This window comes from Mobula hypostoma, chromosome 22 (genome assembly GCF_963921235.1).
Source record: "Mobula hypostoma chromosome 22, sMobHyp1.1, whole genome shotgun sequence".
NCBI classification, from domain to species: domain Eukaryota; kingdom Metazoa; phylum Chordata; class Chondrichthyes; order Myliobatiformes; family Myliobatidae; genus Mobula; species Mobula hypostoma.
The window spans coordinates 13913806-13931441 of NC_086118.1; the positions used below are offsets into that span (position 1 = coordinate 13913806).

The 17636-nt window shown below is 43.7% G+C and overlaps 1 long non-coding RNA gene across 2 annotated transcripts in view; it reads right to left on the reverse strand.

Moving 5' to 3' along the window:
• Window positions 1-17636, reverse strand: part of LOC134336483 (uncharacterized) — an 83062-nt gene that overhangs the window by 33775 nt on the left and 31651 nt on the right. The window contains exon 4 of one of the 2 annotated variants that reach the window (XR_010015798.1): window positions 3617-3846. The exons of the other annotated variant lie outside the window; for it this stretch is intronic. This is a non-coding gene — a long non-coding RNA (uncharacterized LOC134336483). Of the gene's footprint in view, window positions 1-3616; window positions 3847-17636 lie in introns of those variants that run through there. 2 annotated transcript variants of the gene reach the window in all.

Genomic DNA, 17636 nt, shown 5'->3' on the forward strand with positions numbered 1-17636 from the left:
AGTCTCACCTACCAGTTGAAACAACTTTCCTGCCTCTATCTTATTCTTCTCTTTCATATTTTTATATGTTCCTATAAGATCTCCTCTCATTCTACTGAATTCCAGTGAGTACAGTCCCAGGCGACACAATCTCTCGTCATAGTCTAACCCCCTCATCTCTGAAATCAACCTGGTCAAACTTCCTCTGCACCACCTCCAAAACCAGTATATCATTCTTCAAGTAAGGAGACCAGAACTGCACGCAGTACTCCAGGTGCGGCCTCACCAGTACTCCATACAGTTGCAGCATAACCTCCCTGCTCTTAAATTCAATCTCTCTCGCAATAAATGCCAACGTTCCATTTGTCTTCTTGATAGCCTGCTGCACCTGCAAACCAACCTTTTGTGATTCATGCATAACCACACCCAAGTCCCTCTGCACAGTAGCGTGCTGCAGTCTTTTACCACTTGGAGTACTATGCTCAGTTCTGGTCACCTCACTACAGGAAGGATGTGGAAACCATAGACAGGGTGCAGAGGAGGTTTACAAGGATGTTGCCTGGATTGGGGAGCATGCCTCATGAGAATAGGTTGAGTGAACTTGGCCTTTTCTCCTTGGAGTGACTGAGAATGAGAGGTGACCTGATAGAGGTGTACAAGATAGTGAGAGGCATTGATTGTGTGGATAGTCAGAGGCTTTTCCCCAGGGCTGAAATGGCTAGCATGAGAGGGCATAGTTTTAAGGTGTTTGGAAGTAGGTGCAGAGGAGATGTCAGGGGTATGTTTTTTATGCAGAGAGTGGTGAGTGCGTGGAATGGGCTGCCGGTGACGGTGGTGGAGTTGGAAATGATAGGGTCTTTTAAGAGACTCCTGGATGGCTACATGGAGCTTAGAAAAATAGAGGGCTATGGGTTAAGCCTAGGTAGTTCTAAGGTAGGGACATTCAGTTTTGTGGGCTTAAAGGCCTGTATTGTGCTGTATGTTTTCTATGTTTCAATGTTCTGCTCATTTTTCCTTTCAACATGTAGGACCTCGTATTTACCAACATTGTATTCCATCTGCCAGACCCTTGCCCACTCACTTAACCTGTCTATATCTCTCTGATATTGGAAATGTGATCTGAAAATTATACACTCCTTACCCAGAGGAAACAACCACACCTCATTAAATCCTCTAAATATTTTGCATGTCTCTGAGATCACCTCATTCTTCTAAACCCTGAGCTACTGAATCTCTCCTCATAAGTCAGACCAAAACCAACCTTGAACCTTTGTTCCCCACCCTCCACACAAGGTACAAATTTCTCTAGCTAAGACATTGTTTTCTATTGGCAGCTTTAAGTGACCAGAATGTGCGTTATTGATGAATCATATCTTGAGAGGTTTGAGACACTTGAACCCTGGAGTTCTTTTACCAGAAACCTAGTCCACCTACAATCCATTGTAGATCAATTTCCCGACTCACTGTGTACATGGTTCCACATCTCTTTGTGCCTTTGGCAAACTCTGAAGTGAATGCAAGTTCACTCCACATAGAATTAGAATAGTTGATACGCCTTTACATCCCATCAGTCCTCATCCAGAACTCTGCTGCCTGTGTTTTCACACGCCCTTCCCATGTCTCCTCACTTCCCGAAGTACAATGCATTTAAAATCATAACTCCTGCTTTTAAAATTTTCTGTGGTCTTAAGAACATAAGAATAGAAGAAATAGGAGCAGGAGTCGGCCATCTGGCTCGTCGAGCCTGCTCCGCCATTCAATAAGATCATGGCTGATCTGGCCATGGATTCATCTCCACCTACCTGCCTTTTCCCCATAACCCTTAACTCCTCTACTATACGACAAGAAGCAATGCTATACTCCTGCTTCTTTTGTCTCTGCACACTTCTCTGGCTACTGCAATCCTTCAATTCTGGTCTCCAGTGCATCTCTTGATTTGTTCAAACTCTATGGGCAGCTGTGCCTACAGCAACATAGGCCCAGTCACTGGCGTGGGTGTAGTGGTGCACAGCAGAGTTCCAGACTATTGATCCAGAGATTTGAGCTTGGATCCTAGCATGAGAGCTGGGCACATAACTAACTAAATCCCAAGTCAAACAAGTCAAGTAATAGTTGTCGATTGGCATCCATCCTTCAGGAAGGGAATTCTGCAGACCTGATTTGGCCTGGTCTGTGTAACTCAAAGTCGTACAGCACTGAAACATACTTCTTGGCCCGACATATCCATGCCGATCAAGGTGGCTATCTGAACTAGTGACATTCGTTTGTGTTTTCCTTATCTTACAAACTTTCCTATCCATGTGGCTGCCTAAATTCCTTTTAAAGATCATAATTGTAGCTGCCTCAACCACTTGCTCTGGAAACTCATTCCATACACCCTCCACCCCCTGTGTAGAGAAAATATTTCCTTCAAGTCCCTGTTTAAAGCTTTCTCCTCTCACATTAAATAGATGCCATCCAGCTTTTGATTCTCCTGCCCTGAGAAAAGTTTGTGACCACTCCCCTTATTTGTGCCCCTCATGATCTTCTATACCTTTCTATAATGTCACCTGAAAACCTCCTTCACTTCAGGAAAACAGTTCCAGCCTATCCAGCCTATTCTTCTAAGCCAAGCCCTCCAGTCCAAGTAACAGTCTTGTGAATCTTATCTGCACCTTTTCCTGCTGAAAGACACCCTTGCAAGAGCAATGTGGCCAAAACTGCACACAATATCCCATGTGGTCTCACTAATGACTTATACAGTTGTAACATAACATCCCAATTCTTGTTCTCAATTCAATGCAGATGAAGGGTCTTTTGCCAGAAATACTCACTGCCCAGTTCCCTGCATAGGTGCTGCCTGATCTGCTGAGTTGGTCTTTTAATCAGTGCCCTGAATGATCGAATGCCTTCACCACCTCGATGCCCGACACCACAGTGGGAGCACCTTCAAAAGGACTGCAGCAGCTCAAATTAGGAATGCTGGCCTTGACAATAATACCCAGATCCCCCAAAATAAATAAGTATAAATGATTGTCCATTGTGCTATTGTGTTGACGTTTTGCCGTTTGTTGCTGCTCAGCTTTAGTTGAAAGTCCATTACTGTAGCTTTTCTTTTTGGCTGTTCACTGATCTGTTTTCACGAGCAAGAGAAAATCTGCACATTCTGTAAGTCCAAGGAACACACACAAAATGCTGGAGGAGCTCAGCAGGCCAGGCAGCATCTATGGTAAGGAGTGCAGCTGACGTTTCTCTGAGGAAGGGTCTCGGCCTGAAACGTTGACTGAACTCCTTTCCATAGATGCTGCCTGGCCTGCTGAGTTCCTCCAGCATTTATTGTGTGTTGCACTGATCTGTCTTTGCAGCTTTCCCTGTTTCCTTTTACATTTTTAGTTTTTACCTGCTCATGGATGAATGCTGTACTTGTTGCTGTGGTACTGCCAGCTGACAAGGATAAAACCAAATTAAGACTGCCAGGCATAAGTTTTTTTTGGAGATGTACTGCAGTTTTAGAATCCCCGCAGAGAGATGTGCACTTTCAAACAATTTGAAATGTGCTCAGCAGCAGACGATTTCATTTTGACTTTCTTTTAAAGAAAACAATATTTTGTCGCAAATTATTCCACCTTTCTGTTGCAGCTTTTGAAGTTTTTTTTAATTCCCAGTAACAAGACATCAGATAACAGCAGTCATCTGCTTTATACAATATAATACATAAAAATGCTGGAAGAACTCAGCAGGATTGCTTTACACAGTGCACGCTGGTTTAGTAAACTCCACAGACACAGACAAGCTTTGAGCTTCTTAGTGGAAATCAGAATGAAATGGCTGATGCTTGAAATCCGAAACAAAAAGAGAAAATGTTGGAAACCATTCAGCAGACAGCATCTGTGAAGGGAGAGATACAGGGTTAACACTTCATGTTGAAGACCTTTGTCGGAACATAGTGGTACACATGTGACATATATGGTCCATATCTGGCTTTTAACAAAGAATTTGGCATGGTGTTATCAGGATCACAGTAACTTAATTTCAATGTGAATTTATTATCACACAACCCTACGCCCGGACATTGTACTGTGGTCAACCGAGCGAAGACAAGAAAATAATTCTGGTTGAGCTGACTGTGCCGTGGGAGGAGGAATGGGAAGAGGCCCACGAGAGAAAGGCCTTGAAGTACCAGCCCTTACTGCAGGAGTGTAAAGACAAGGGATGGCAGGCATGGTTTTTCCCTGTGGAGATCGGCTGCAGAGGTTTCCCAGCCAAATCAGCATGGCGGTTGTTGTCAGATCTGGGCCTGGATGAAAGGAGCAAAAAACAAGCAGCTCGTAGGATGGGAGAGGAGGCAGAACGAGCCTCTTGTTGGATTTGGCGTAGGCGAGAGGAGGGAAGCTGGAAGCCAGGAGCAGATGGGCAGTGATTTGGCCACAAACTGGAGAGTGTCGTGATTAAGGGTCGAAACACTCGGTGAAGGTTGGGAACCACCTGATGACATCTGCTCCTGGCTGAAGGCTACAGTTACCTTATAAGGTAACCGGAGAATGCACCCTAACAGATGTATGTAACAAGTCAAAATATGGATATGTTATGACCAAATGCTGGCAAATGGGACTGGCCTGCATTGGGCACCGTGGTTGACATTACCACTTTGTGCTGTATAGTTCAGAGTCATAGTATTTGATATACTTACTTCCTAAAGGTACAACTAAAGGAACCTTGGCAATGCATTCTCACACTCACTCCAGATTATAGTCGCTTTCCAGATTTATATGCCTAAAATGCATTGGATGCCAGCCTTGAGCATGAAGAAAAGTGTTAGAACAAGGCTATTTTATGCAATGCAGGTGCTTTGGACTAGCCTCACTAGCCTTCATTTATTTAGTCCAGGGAAACACCTAAATGCAATGATATCAGCTGGTTGTAAGGATGATTTCCATTATAAGGGTCACAATCAATTTTGATAGATGTTAGCTCATCCTCTCTTTCATAGTGAAGCTGGTGCTGTTTTGTTGCTTCAACACAGCATTAGCTATCTACTCCAGCAGGTGGTAGTATACCAGCATCTCACAAAAACAACCTCATCCACAATGTCCAGCAACATCAGTCTCCACAGAATCTACTTTGAAATATCATTGACAAGTAATTGGGGAAATATTTTGCTTCTTTTGCCCAACAATCTTCTTTCCTGCCTAGCCTCATTATTAACTTCCTAATAGGGTATGGTACTAGTAGCTATTTTGCTGGACTCATTATCCAGAAGTCATGACCAACAATCTAAAGAATGCAAGCTGTCTGCTTGAGAGTTTGAAATCAGTTTTTATACATTCTAGAAACAGGAAACCGCTATCAATAAATGGGTCAGATTCTACTGGTCCATATTACCTACTAGTGCCACTTAGTGCTGTCCTGGATTATTATGCAGCCTACATCCCATGCTAACTCAGTTAATTCTTATGTGCTCTCTAAATTATGCCCAGAAACTGCTCATTTATATAAAACTGCCATGCAATAGAAGATAACCCCCTGCCTGTTCCTCGGAGCCTCTAGTAATGTTCACTAGGTATCAACACACTAAAAAAACCTGTAGATACTGAAATCTGGATTTAGGAGACTTGACCTGAATGTTGACTGTCCATTTCCCTCCATAGATGCTGCCTGATCCATTGAGTTCCTCCATATTTTTGTGTGTATTGCACCAATAGATATCAGCCTTGCCAGCAATGCATATTCATTGAAACATTATAGAAAATAAAGCATGTTAACCAACCCCCACATCCACTCTGGATATTACCACCAGGCCCAAGGACAGTTTCTATCCACTGTTGAACAGGCCTCTTGTATGATAAGATGGACGTTTAGCCTCACAATCTACCTGTGTATGATCTTGCACTTTACCGTTTGCCTGCACGACACTTTCTCGGTAGCTTTTACACTTTATCCCTGGGTCAGTAAATCTGTGAGTCCACTGGAGAAGTCGGAGGCCAATGTCCATGACTCTGCAAATCCAGTGGAGGCTGGAGATCTGACCGGTCCTGCGGTTGGAGGGGTCTGACTGTGTGTGTGAGTGGGTGGGTGGGTGGCTACGAGGGAAGAAAAGGCTTGTTTTGCTGTTACTGTTTTGTTCCTGTTGTTCTGCTGAACACTGTGGGCATGTTACGTTGGTGCTGGAATGGCTGCCTCCAGTGTGTCCTTAGGTTGTGTTGGTTGTAACCACAAACAACGCATTTCACTGCATGTTTCAATAAATAAATGAACCTGAATTATTCTGCATTCTTATTGTTTAACCTTATTCTAGCTGAGTACACAGTGTAAGATTTAGTCAGTAAAGCAGTGTGCAAGACAAGCTTTTCACTCTATCTCCGCATGTGGCAAAACAAATAGTAAATTAACCAATGTCAATATAATGAAAAATATTTTTGTTTTTTTTTAAATTAACTTTGTATTTTATGTATATTTATTCCAAATTCTTAAACCTAGGATCACATGAACATCTCCGCAGTTTCTTTGGTTTAAATTCACTCAGTGACCTTGCATATTAAGTAAAGGGGAAGGCTTTTCCTTCTCCATTAATATTGCTTGTACTGTTGAGGCTGAGGAAATACCATCTATGGAACACAACAAGTTAGTCCCATAAAATTAAATATTTATGCTCTGTATTACATTAATATCGCTGAAAGATTGATCTGCAATCCCTCCTGCTCTTTCTCAGAATTATAAACAGATTAGGAATCGTTTGTATTTGAGTAAAATACTACAAGGTTTCAGGTTGACTTATTAATAAAATTTACTCTTCAATTTTCTTACTGATGATGGTTTTTAGTTGCAATTTTATCACTACTTTAGAATTACTAAAACTATTGATAAGTTGCCCTACTGATTAAATAAAAGTGATAAATTGTATTACCTGTATCAATAACTATAGCAAACTGACATTATATTCAGTAAACAACAGGAATTCTGCAGATGCTGGATGCTTGATTATATTCAGTTTGATCTTTGCTATTGAACAATTATCGCTATTCAATCACAGACAATGAAGGTGACTTTAAATTATTTGTTATCAATTTGTTCCGTAAAACTCCATGCTAGGTTGCTGAGGGGAATTACTGGGCTATCTGCCATATACTTCCACACTAATTCCAGTCACATTCCTTACTTTACAGCTGAAGATACAGGAGTATAGTTTGTTCATATGAAACACTTGAGAGTATGAAAGATTCTACATTAATGCATATTTTTTTTCTGTACTACACAGACCATCTAACGCATTTTTTGAAAAAGCTTTTACCATGTTAGGCTGATCTGAGCTGTATGGGGCCATTAATTTGAGACTACTTGGCCCATCAAGTCCCTGCTAGCTCTCAGAGCACATCCATTGGCCCCATTTCCTGATCTGTTTCCCTTGTACAAGGCATTGGTTAGGCCAAATTTGGAGAACTGTGTGTAGTTCTGGTCATCTACCTACAGGAAAGATATCAATAAGCTTGAAAGAATACAGAGAAATTTTACAAGGGTGAGGATCTGAGTAGGAGATAAGGTTGAATAGATTAGTACTTTATTCCCCGGAGCACTGGAAAATGAGGATACATCTTGTAGAGGTATACAAAATTAGTAGGGAGTATAGATATAGATATTGGGCAAGCATGGACTGGATGGAGTGAAGGGCCTGTCAGTGTCACATGACTCTTTCATGTGTATGTATATGTCACCATATTGGAGCTTTGAGTAGCAACCAAAGGATGGAATTTCACTCAGGTCCACTACAACTCTTGGCAGTTTTTTTTTGGTGCTTTGACCAGCGACCAATTGGGAGATCAGAAGCTAGAGAGGAAGGAATTTCACTTAGGTCTGCTGACACAGCAACTCACAAGCTCTGAGCAGTGACCAGTCGGCATTTGGGATTGATTAGCTAGAACAAGTTGAAAGAAGACAGGAGGCTGGAGCAGCGGACTTCATCGAAGTGGACAGAGTAAGAATGGTGATTCTGGGGCTTCAGATCTTCGAGGCTTCAGTGAAAAAAGGCTCCAGTCAGGGAAGGCATGAAGGAAAAACAAGGAGAGGCTTCAGCAAGAGAGGGCAAAAAAAAACCTAGATGTAGAGTATTTTTTTCCCTCCCTTCTTTACATTTGCTCAACTAGGACAGTAGAGATGCCAAACAGGATAGTGGAATGCTCCTCTGGTGGGATATGGGAAGGCAGGGAGACCTCAAGTGTCCCTGACGACTACAACGGCGAGAAGTCCCAGACGCAGCTTCTAACGATCCATGTTAAGGAGTGGAGCTGGAATTGGATGGAAATCAGATCATTTGGGAAGCTGAAGGGGTGATGGATAGGACATATAGAGAGGTAGTTATGCCCAGCATCCAGGACACGGAAAACTGGGTGACAGTAGGAAAGGGAAAGGGGTTAAAGGAGTTACGGAGTGTAAAGTACCCCTGTGGCCATCCACCTCAATAACTGGTATTACTTTGGATACTGTAAGGCGGGGGATGACCCAGCAGAGGAGAGTCACAGCAGTCAGTTCTCTGGCACTGAGTCTGCCTCTGTGACTCTGAAGGGCAGGGATCAGAAGAGGTGCGCTGTGGTAATGGTGGATTCATTACTGAGGAGAACAGAAAGGACGTTCTGTGGGCGACAATGAGATTCCCAGATGATATGTTGCTGCCTGGGTGCCAAGGTCCAGGTCATCCCCGATCAAGTCCTCAGCATTCTCAAGTGGGAGCGTGAACAGCCAGAGGTCCTGGTCCATGTAGGTGCCAATGCCATGGGTAGGATGAGTGACGAGGTTCTGCATAGGGAGCTCAGGGAGTTAGGTCTAAGTTAAAGGGCAGGATCTCCAGGATTGTGATCTCAAGATTACTAACCATGTAACATGCTGGTGAGGCCAGAACTAGGAAGATAATACAGTTTAATACGTAGTCAAGGAGTTGGTGTAGGAGGGAGGGCATAAGATTTTTGGATCATTGGGCTCTCTTCCAAGGAAGGTGGGACCTCTACAGAGGGAACAGTTTGCACCTGAACCAGCGAGAAGGATTACTAATGCTGCATAGCAGGGTTTAAACTAAAGTTGCAGCAGAGTACCAGACCAGTTAGTGGAGAGGTGGAGAGACAGATGTTGGTAAGACCTCAGACAATCTCAGGAATTAAAAGGTCGAGCATGGTGCACCTAGTGTTCTGAGCTGTGTATACTTCAATGCAAGGAGTATCGTAGGAAAGGTGGATGAGCTCAGGGCCTAATCAACACCTGAAATTATGATATTGTAGCTATTAGTGAGACAGTTGAAGGATGGGCAGGACTGGCAGGTCAATATTCCTGGATTCCTTTGTTTCAGATGTGACAGAGCGGGAGAGATTAAGAGAGGGGTGACGTTACCATTCAGGGAAAATGTCACAGCACTGCTGTGTCAGGATAGACTGGAGAACTCATCTACAGAGGTCTTACAGGTGGAACTAAGAAATAAGGAAGGTATGACCATGTGAATTGGGGCTTATTGCAGACCACCCAACAGTCCGAGGGATTCAGAGGGAAAAGACTGTAAAGAGATTACAAACTGTTGCTGATAAATATAAGGTTGTTATAGTAGGTGATTTTAACTTCCACATATTGGCCCGAGCAGAGATGTCATCCATAGCAATAGGAGAGGTACCAGAGGACTGGAGGAGAGCCAACATTGTTCCGTTGTTTAAAAAAGACACTAAACATGAACCAGAAAATCATAGGCTGGTAAGTCTGATATCAGTTTTGGAAAGGTTATTGAAAGGTATTCTAAGGAACTGGATGTATAAGTACGTGGATAGACATGAACTGATTAAGAATAGTCAGCACGGCTTTGTGCATCATAGATCATGTCTAACCAATCTTATAGAGTTTTTTGAGGAAGTTACGAGGAAATACAAACATCAAACAAGTCAACAAATTCAAATATCTTGGCAGCCTAATAACAAGTAATGGCAGGTGTGACACAGATATCAAATACAGAATAGCAATGGCGAAAGAAGCTTTCCAAAAAATGAAGACTATATTAACAGACAGAAAGATGAGCACGTACACTAAAAACAGAATACTGCAGTGCTACATTTATTCTATCCTGACTTATGAAAGTGAATGCAGAACCATTTTTCCAGCAATGGAAAAGAGACTAGAAGCAGCTGAATTATGGTTCTACAGGAGAATGTTAAAAATATCACGGACCACACAGACATCAAATGAAGAAGTTCTCAGAAGAGCCCAAGCAGTTCGATCACTCATACCAACATCATGAGGAAAGGTGAACTAGAAAAACTCATACTCTCTGGAAAGATTGAGGGGAGTAAACCTCGAGGAAGACCTCGGCTTATGTACGTCAAAAGCATAGCCAGGTGGCTATACATCGAGGAAATGGAAGTCATTCAAAAAAAACGAAGGATAGATCTATATGGAAAACCATGGTCACCAAAGTCCACATCGGATATGGTACCTAGACAGACAGACAGACGAGGAAAGTGGATGAAGGCAAGGCAGTGGATGTTGTCTACATGGACTTTACCAAGCTGTTGACAAGATCCTGCCTGGGAGGTTGTTCACGAAGTTTTATTCGTTCGGCTTTCAAAATAAGGTAGTAAATTGGATTAGATATTGGCTCTGTGGGAGAAGCCAGGGAGTGGTAGTAGATGGTTGCCTCTCTGGCTGGAAGCCTGTGACTTGTGGTGTACCACAGGGATCAGTGCTGGATCCTTTGTTGTTTGTCATCTATATTAATGATCTGGATAATAATGTGGTTAACTGGATCAGCAGATTTGCAGGTAACTCCAAGATTAGGGGTGTAGAAGGCTATTGTGTCTTGCAGAGGGATCTGAATCAGCTGGAAAAATGAGCTGAAAAATGGCAGATGGAATTTAATGCAGACAAGAGAGAGGTTGTGCAGTTTGGTCAGACCAACCATGGTAGGTCTTACACAGTGAACAGTAGCACACGGCAGAATGTGGTAGAATAAAGGGATCTGAGAACACAGGTCCATAATTCATTGAAAGTGGTGTCGCAGGTAGATAGGGTTGTAAAGAAACCTTTTGGCACTTCATAAATCAATGTATTGAGTATAAGAAAGGCATGTTACATTGAGGTTGTGTAAGGTATTGGTGAGGCCTGATTTGAAGTAATGTAACACACATCAAAGTTGCTGGTGAACGCAGCAGGCCAGGCAGCATCTCTAGGAAGAGGTACAGTCAACGTTTCGGGCCGAGACCCTCCGTCAGGACTAATGTGTTCAGTTTTGTCACCTACCTACAGGAATAATGTAAACAAGGTAGACAGAGTAAAGAGAAAATTCACAAGAATCTTGCCAGGTCTGGAGGACCTGAGTTATAAGATAAGATTGAATAGATTAGCAAACAACAGGAATTCTGCAGATGCTGGAAATTCAAGCAACACACATAAAAGTTGCTGGTGAACACAACAGGCCAGGCAGCATCTCTAGGAAGAGGTGCAGTCGACGTTTCAGGCCGAGACCCTTCGTCAGGACTAACTGAAGGAAGAGTGAGTAAGGGATTTGAAAGTTGGAGGGGGACGGGGAGATCCAAAATGATAGGAGAAGACAGGAGGGGGAGGGATGGAGCCAAGAGCTGGACAGGTGATAGGCAAAAGGGATACGAGAGGATCATGGGACAGGAGGCCCAGGGAGAAAGATGGGGGGGGGCACCCAGAGGATGGGCAAGGGGTATATTCAGAGAGACAGAGGGAGAAAAAGGAGAGTGAGAGAAAGAATGTGTGTATAAAAATAAGTAACAGATGGGGTACGAGGGGGAGGTGGGGCATTAGCGGAAGTTAGAGAAGTCGATGTTCATGCCATCAGGTTGGAGGCTACCCAGACGGAATATAAGGTGTTGTTCCTCCAACCTGAGTGTGGCTTCATCTTTACAGTAGAGGAGGCCGTGGATAGACATGTTAGAATGGGAATGGGATGTGGAATTAAAATGTGTGGCCACTGGGAGATCCTGCTTTCTCTGGCGGACAGAGCGTAGGTGTTCAGCAAAGCGGTCTCCCAGTCTGCGTCGGGTCTCGCCAATATATAAAAGGCCACATCGGGAGCACCGGATGCAGTATATCACCCCAGTTGACTCACAGGTGAAGTGTTGCCTCACCTGGAAGGACTGTTTGGGGCCCTGAATGGTGGTAAGGGAGGAAGTGTAAGGGCATGTGTAGCACTTGTTCCATTTACACGGATAAGTGCCAGGAGGGAGATCAGTGGGGAGTGATGGGGGGGAACGAATGGACAGGGGAGTCGCGTAGGGAGCGATCCCTGCGGAATCGGGGGGGGGGGGAGGGAAAGATGTGCTTAGTGGTGGGATCCCGTTGGAGGTGCGGAAGTTACGGAGAATAATATGTTGGACCCGGAGGCTGGTGGGGTGGTTGGTGAGGACCAGGGGAACCCTATTCCTAGTGGGGTGGCGGGAGGATGGAGTGAGAGCAGATGTACGTGAAATGGGGGAGAAGCGTTTAAGAGCAGAGTTGATAGTGGAGGAAAGGAAGCCCCTTTCTTTAAAAAAGGAAGACATTTCCCTCATCCTAGAATGAAAAGCCTCATCCTGAGAGCAGATATGAGAACCTTATAGTTCCCTCACCTCTCACTTCCCGTTTCTACCTCCTACCCAAGATCCACAAACCTGCCTGTCCTGGCCGACCTACTGTCTCAGCTTGCTCCTGCCCCACCGAACTCGTTTCTGCATACCTCGACATGGTTTTATCCCCCCTTGTTCAATCCCTTCCTACCTATGTTCGTGACACTTCTAACGCTCTTAAACTTTTCGATGATTTTAAGTTCCCTGGCCCCCACCGCTTTATTTTCACCATGGATGTGCAGTCCCTATGTACTTCCATCCCCCATCAGGAAGGTCTCAAAGCTCTACGCTTCTTTTTGGATTCCAGACCTAATCAGTTCCCCTCTACCACCACTCTGCTCCGTCTAGCGGAATTAGTCCTTACTCTTAATAGTTTCTCCTTTGGCTCTTCCCACTTCCTCCAAACTAAAGGTGTAGCTATGGGCACCCGTATGGGTCCTAGCTATGCCTGCCTTTTTGTTGGCTTTGTGGAACAATCTATGTTCCGTGCCTATTCTGGTATTTGTCCCCCACTTTTCCTTCGCTACGTCAATGACTGCATTGGTGCTGCTTCCTGCACGTGTGCTGAGCTCATTGATTTTATTAACTTTGCCTTCAACTTTCACCCTGCCCTCAAGTTTACCTGGTCCATTTCCGACACCTCCCTCCCCTTTCTAGATCTTCCTGTCTCTGTCTCTGGAGACAGCTTATCCACTGATGTCTACTATAAGCCTACTGACTCTCACAGCTATCTGGACTATTCCTCTTCTCACCTTGTCTCTTGCAAAAACGCCATCCCCTTCTCGCAATTCCTCCATCTCCGCCGCATCTGTTCTCAGGATGAGGCTTTTCATTCTAGGATGAGGGAGATGTCTTCCTTTTTTAAAGAAAGGGGCTTCCCTTCCTCCACTATCAACTCTGCTCTTAAACGCATCTCCCCCATTTCACGTACATCTGCTCTCACTCCATCCTCCCGTCACCCCACTAGGAATAGGGTTCCCCTGGTCCTCACCTACCACCCCACCAGCCTCCGGGTCCAACATATTATTCTCTGTAACTTCCACCACCTCCAACGAAATCCCACCACTAAGCACATCTTTCCCTCTCACCCCACCCCCCCGCATTCTGCAGGGATCGCTCCCTACGCAACTCCCTTGTCCATTCGTCCCCCCCATCCCTCCCCACTGATCTCCCTCCTGGCACTTATCCGTGTAAGCGGAACAAGTGCTACACATGCCCTTACACTTCCTCCCTTACCACCATTCAGGGCCCCAAACAGTCCTTCCAGGTGAGGCAACACTTCACCTGTGAGTTGGCTGGGGTGATATACTGCGTCCGGTGCTCCCGATGTGGCCTTTTATATATTGGCGAGACCCGACGCAGACTGGGAGACCGCTTTGCTGAACACCTATGCTCTGTCCGCCAGAGAAAGCAGGATCTCCCAGTGGCCACACATTTTAATTCCACATCCCATTCCCATTCTGACATGTCTATCCACAGCCTCCTCTACTGTAAAGATGAAGCCACACTCAGGTTGGAGGAACAACACCTTATATTCCATCTGGGTAGCCTCCAACCTGATGGCATGAACATCGACTTCTCTAACTTCCGCTAATGCCCCACCTTCCCCCTTGTACCCCATCTGTTACTTATTTTTATACACACATTCTTTCTCTCACTCTCCTTTTTCTCCCTCTGCCCCTCTGAATATACCCCTTGCCCATCCTCTGGGTCCCCCCCCTACTCCTTGTCTTTCTTCCCAGACCTCCTGTCCCATGATCCTCTCGTATCCCTTTTGCCTATCACCTGTCCAGCGCTTGGCTCCATCCCTCCCCCTCCTGTCTTCTCCTATCATTTTGGATCTCCCCCTCCCCCTCCAACTTTCAAATCCCTTACTCACTCTTCCTTCAGTTAGTCCTGACGAAGGGTCTCGGCCTGAAACGTCGACTGCACCTCTTCCTAGAGATGCTGCCTGGCCTGCTGCGTTCACCAGCAACTTTTATGTGTGTTGATTGAATAGATTAGGACTGTATTCCGTAGAAGAATGCGAGGAAATTTGATAGCTGTGTACAAAATTATGAGGGCTATAGATAGGTTAAATGCAAGCAGGACTACAACCAGAGGTCACGGGTTAAGGGTGAAAGGTGAAACATTTAAGGGAAACATGAGGGGAAACCCCATCACTCAGAGGGTCGTAAGTGTGTGGAATGAGTTGCCACCACAAGTGGTGCATGCGAGCTCGATTTCAACAGTGAAGAGAAGTTTTATAGGTACATGGATGGTAGAGGTATGGAGAGCTATGGTCCTGGTGCAGGTTGATGGGAGTAGGCAGATTAAGCTGTTTTGGCACCGACTTGATGAGCCAAAGAGCCTGTTTCTGTGCCGTACTTCTCTATGACTCTACATAGAACCGTTGTTGTAGCTGTTGTTCCTCTTTGGTGCATTGGGCAGTAACCTTCCTGTTTCTTTAACATTTCTCTGTTTTTAAGGAGCTGCTAGCTCGACACTCAACCCAACACAAATAGAAAGCATGCAAGGATTCGACCAAGGGACCACTTGCTTCGATGTCCAGTGTGGATGCCACTACACCACCAGCCAGCCTACATACAACCCTATCTGCAGGAAACTGAATCTCAGGTTGTAAATGAGGATGTATATGTAACTTGATAATAAATTTACTTTGAATTTTGAACTTTGAATTTCATTCTGTTTCTGATGCTATTCTCCCTCAGCAATAGGTAGGTTTACCTACCATGTGATGTGGAGGGAAAATAGACTCCAAGGAAATCACAAGAAATAGACTGTTGAGTTTTCAAGTCAACTCTCCCAAAACATTTATTGTGCTCTTCCCTCCATGGATGCTGCCTGACTCACTGAGTTCCTCCAGCTTTTGTGTGTTGTACATGAAAACCCTTCCAGCACTTTGAGCTGCACTGCCCAGAAATCCCCCGATTTAGTCCGAGTTTAATCATCAGACAATTCACAATGACCAATCAACCTACCAACCAGTACATGTTTGGATTGTGGGAGGAAACCGGAGCACCCAGAGGAAATCCACGTGATCATGGGAGAACGCAAAACCCAGAGTTGAACTCGGGTTGCCTGTACTGTATGCATTGTGCTAACTACTACGCAATCAAAGGTGTGAATAGCTCAGGTAAGAGTTAATAGATGGATAGAACATGTTCAAAGGGCTGAATGGTCCCCATGTGTTCAAAACAGAACACAAAGGTACTCACAGGACCTAACTTCCTTTATTTTCGATTAGTATTTGCAGCAGCTTGTGCACATTAGAATCTGATTACAGTCTCATTATCACCTAATTATGTTAGCATTATCTTCAGTATCTACATTCCACTAAAATCTAAATTATGCATTTGTAAATTTAACATAAACAATGATGTACCAATGTATTTACCTGTCTGAAAATTTAAACTCTATTCTGAATTACACTAATATTTTGTTTAAATTTTAGTTTCCACTAAATCCGATTTGCAATCATATTTACTTCACACATTCTTGGGGAAATGTAGTGAAATGTGACCTCAAAATAATCCAATCTCCAATCATAAATTCAGCAATCTCTTCTGAAAGACTATCTGCTTAATTAACAAACAATAAACCCTGCAAGTTTTACAACCTGTGTTCTTTCATTCTGCCTAATATAAAACAGTGTAACCGTTACAGCTCCCTTTCCAATAATAAATTCCATATAAACATAATTGTATGAATTTAATGGTAATGCACTCCTTTTGACCTTGTGGGAGCTATCAGTTTTGACTGCAAAATGTTCAATGCTAGTGGGGGAGATTTGTTGCAGAAAGACTTTGGGAAGAAATTCCAGTGCTTGGGGAGCTAAAAATATACATGTATGGCTGGTAATGGGGCAAATAGACTAAAGACTAGAGTTGAAGGAACAGAAAAGCTGAAAACAGTCGGCTTGAATGAGGATTATAGAGCAGGAAGAGATGTGGCCAAGGAAAAATTTGAATACAAAAGTATCTGTGGTAATTTTCAGTGGAAAGTTGGCACTTTACTAGTCACATTAAAAAACTGAAGTGATGCTGCAGAGAACGTGTCTGGGTATTGGTTAGGAAAGGGTTAATGGACCAGATGGTTTTCTTCTGCATTGTAGGAGCCAATAAATTTTTATCAAATTAGTCTGAGAAATGTAATTACTCCACCAGCAAAATTAGCATTTATTAAACAAAGGATGGAGGATGACATTGCAGAATATTACAATTACAGATTAAAATGTCATTTTTAAAATTAATGTAGAAGTTTTTCTTTTGATTGAGTTTGCACTTTAGAAAACGCTCAGTCTTCTAACTTGGCTGCACACTTATCTGTTTTCCCACTGGTTCTGAGATAGGCAGCACAGCCTAGGACCAATGTACATTCTGAAAATCGCAAAGACCATTTAATACCCAGACCTGGCTCATCTGGGCTCAACAAATAGATCAGTGCCCTTGATCTGGAACTAACTTAAGGAACTAGCGCAGTTGAGGTCTACTGAGTTCCTCCAGCATTTTGTGTGTGTGGCTTGGATTTCCAGCATCTGCAGATTTTCTGTTTTTCTGACTGGTTACCTGGATACAAGATTAGTTTTGGAGAAGGAAGTGGAGACTGAAGATTGCTGGAAGGTGTGCAATTGTGTTCCTAAAAAGTCAATGCTGGCAACACATATTCTCTTAATGCACTTTAATAACCTGAGCCTGAGCCAATGCAGAATGATTTCAGAATACACAGATAACAAAGAACTTCGAAGAAGTGTGGAGGGTACTAATAGACAAAGTTACATAGGAGGAATAGGTAGAAACACAGCAAGCTAGAAAAAAAGAGCACATCATTAGAAAGAATGAGAGGCAATATAATCAAAATGCACTGCTACAAAGTGTGTGTAAATTCAAAGAGACCTGAGATACAGGTTCTGTACACAGACTGTTGAAGATGACAAGGTAGAGTAAACTGATATCGAACACTAGGCATTACTAAAAGAGTAGAGAAGGAAGCCATGTTGGATCTTTATGAAACATTGTCTCAACTGCAATGGAAAGATTTTGCTCAATTCACAACACTGCTCTTTAGGAATTATGTGAAGGCCTT